Below are 3,085 nucleotides of genomic sequence, written 5' to 3'. Positions count from 1 at the left end.
AAACAACTAAATTCTTTCAATAAATCACACCTAGTATATACCAACCCCCACTACAAAAATACTTAATTCTAGTTGGGTTTTTGTTTTTGCGGTTTTTAAAACTGCCTTTAATTTATTGCGGGTATTAAAAAACAACATTCCCCAAGTTTTAATTTTTCTTTTTAAATTTTTTTTTCAGCGATTAAGTAAACATAACCGTAATTAAGTTTTCTATTTAAATTTTTTAAATTAATTTTTGGCAGTAAGCACTCAGATATATTTCGCAAACCCTAATTTTTCCTCATTTGTTGCGCCGTTGTTTTCTTTTTTCATCTTCTGGCTTCACTCTTTCGTCTCCACCACTTCATATTCGGTTTCTCAACTTTCCTTCTCAGCTTTCCTTCTCCTTATTCAAACTTCTCACCATCTTCTAGATTCTTTCAATCCTTCCTCATAACTGATATTGTCGGCTATCACTCGCTACCTTTCTTCGTCACTTCTTTAGGTCAGGTTACTCTTTCTTTCCTTTTTTTATTTCTTTGTAATTTGTATTGCTTGTATGTTTTTTCGCATACGCGAATCTAATTTGTATGAACTTAATCGATAGGCACAAAAAGCACAACCCTACGTTGTACACGAAGCCACCCGCGGCGGTGGAATCTGGTGTCGGAAGAGCCGCTAACAACATTGCCCGTAAGCTATTGATGAAATTTAATTTCTTTTTTTAAAGCATTTCCTAACCCTTCCGATTTCTATAATGATAAGGGTTTCTTTACTGGAATCTCAAATAAAAGTACTCTAGAAGGAGCAAGCAATGGTTTTTATTCAGGTGGTCTAGTTGTTGGATTTGAAATTGAAAGCATCGATGATCTTATATAGTTTCCAAATGCATTTGGAGCAATCCGATTAAGGTATGCGCTGAAACTACCTCTGAAAATTTTTCATTATTAGTTTTTTGTTGTGAAAGAATTTTATGGCCTGATTCAGGATTTGCGGTCATTCATGTGATGCTATTGTAATGGTTTCTTAAAGTATGTGTTCTCTTCTTTGGAAACCAGCAAAGGAACAAACTAAAGCAGGATCAGAAGATCTGGTTCCATATCTATGCTGATGACAAGGTAAGCTAATCTCATTGTAAAACTGAAACTCCAATATCAAGATTTTGGAGTTTCATTACTATATTCAATGTTGGTTTTCTATTAGAATGAAGTTTTAGTTTTGTGACTGATGCTGACAAGTAATGAAAGCCTTTTTATAGCATGAAACACTGAAGTAGAACTCTTTTCGTTTATCATCTTAAGATAAACTTAGCTTTTTTGAAATATTCAGTACATTTGTGACTTTTTAAAGTGTCAACTGTGTTTGGTCACAACTTTTGACAACATCATACATCATGAGTAAAATTCTCAAAATGATTTAGTATTGGGTTTTGTTGTTTGTTTGTTTTAGAAATGTCAAGGAAAGAAAAATTTGTTTACCTGTGGCAATATTTTTGGAATATTTTGGTGATTGCAATTTGGAATATTAAATAGTTTATTGGTTTTGGTCCAATATTGTTGTTTTAATTGGTTGTGATTTCAGAGGATTAAGCAAGTGGTGCAACATGCCACCAAATTAAATGATGTAATTTCTGCAGCAAGAGGTGTTCCTATGAGAAGGAAAAGTCTAAAGAATTGGACAGAGAGAAGGAAAAAGAAAAAAGATAATGATAAAAAGGGGGAAAATGTAAAAGACAAACTCAGAAGTCTTGAAGGGACAAATTTGGATGGGACAAATTTGGATGCTCTACTGTAGAGGCTTCCTGGTTGTGTGAGTCGGGACCTTATAGATCAATTAACTGTGAGGATACTTTGTTTTTCTCTATTACTTACTCTTATGTTCTTACATTGTATTAATTTTTTTTGTCGTTGTTAACTGTTATGCCTTTTTGTTTAAAACATGTTAGGTTGAGTTATGTTATCTGAATTCAAAATCAAATCGAAAAAAGCTTGTGAGGGCTCTGTTCAATGTGCCAAGGACATCTCTAGAACTGCTAGCATATTATTCACGCATGGTTGCCACACTCTCAACTTGTATGAAGGATGTCTCCTCCATTCTGTTACAATTGTTGGAGGAGGAATTCAATTTCTTAATAAATAAAAGGTTACTTTACACAATTTTGTATATATGATTAATATTTTATCCTCTGCTCCAAATTTAGCAGATTACTTTTGATAGTTGCTTTTTTGAAATGTCTTTACAGGACCAGATGAACATTGAGACAAAGATAAGGAACATCAGGTTCATTGGAGAACTTTACAAGTTCAAAATTGCTTCTCCTAGCCTAGTCTTAAGTTGTTTGAAGGTACAATAGATTAATAATCAAAATTTTTATAAATGAAAGCTAGAACCTGCCAATTATGATTACAAATTTCTTAATGGTCCAAGTTTTATTTTGGAGGCATTCCTATATCGTTGACAGGGTTCAGTTTTACCATGAATATGTTGCGTTTTTTAAAACTCCCCCTTTATTTATTTATTTTCTGTGATGGAAGTCTTAGGTATAGATAAGTTGTATGATGAATTATACTTTTTTATTATGATGATCTGTGAAGCATTGATTCGGTGAGTTCATGAAGCAATTGGAGTGTACAATGGATGAATAGTTTCATAAGATTTATGAATCTGACCATATTTGTTACGTATCCTAGTATGGAATGTAACTAGAACAATATCTCACACACTCAAAACAAGCAAAAGAATAATGAAAGGATGGAATTGAACAAATGAATCTCTTTTATTGATGGTAGTGTATGAATAAACAAAAGTAAACAATAATTAGGAGCATAACATCCATCAACTATTTCTAATAACTGGGAATAGGATCTCCATCAATTACCGGAGAGCATAATCTTTCTTACAAAACTCACAATTCAAAAGTATACCCTTAAGCCTAGACTCTAACTTTATTTATACTAATTATTTCCCGTCAATCTCTTACTAAGTATTTCCCTAGAATATATTTGTATTTAATATAAATATCTCCCCATATATTATCCTAGCATATATCCTTAATTATAAATATCTTATATTGAATATTTCCCTAGAATATATATTTATTTACTCT

General features: G+C 32.2%; 1 long non-coding RNA gene across 3 annotated transcripts in view; it reads left to right on the top strand.

Annotated features, from left to right (window-relative positions):
- The first annotated feature begins 295 nt into the window (after positions 1-295).
- LOC106771595 overlaps positions 296-3,085 on the top strand; it is a 10,869-nt gene continuing 8,079 nt past the window's right edge. For 2 of the 3 annotated variants that reach the window (XR_001376481.2, XR_002669438.1), the window contains exons 1-6: positions 296-484; positions 587-672; positions 745-890; positions 967-1,097; positions 1,561-1,818; positions 1,925-2,323. This is a non-coding gene — a long non-coding RNA (uncharacterized LOC106771595). The remainder of the gene's footprint in view (positions 485-586; positions 673-744; positions 891-966; positions 1,098-1,560; positions 1,819-1,924; positions 2,324-3,085) is intronic. The other variant, XR_001376482.2, reaches the window with a different exon arrangement.

Source organism: Vigna radiata, chromosome 8, assembly GCF_000741045.1.
Source record: "Vigna radiata var. radiata cultivar VC1973A chromosome 8, Vradiata_ver6, whole genome shotgun sequence".
Classification (NCBI taxonomy): Eukaryota; Viridiplantae; Streptophyta; class Magnoliopsida; order Fabales; family Fabaceae; genus Vigna; species Vigna radiata.
This window is presented reverse-complemented; position numbering and strand designations above follow the sequence as displayed.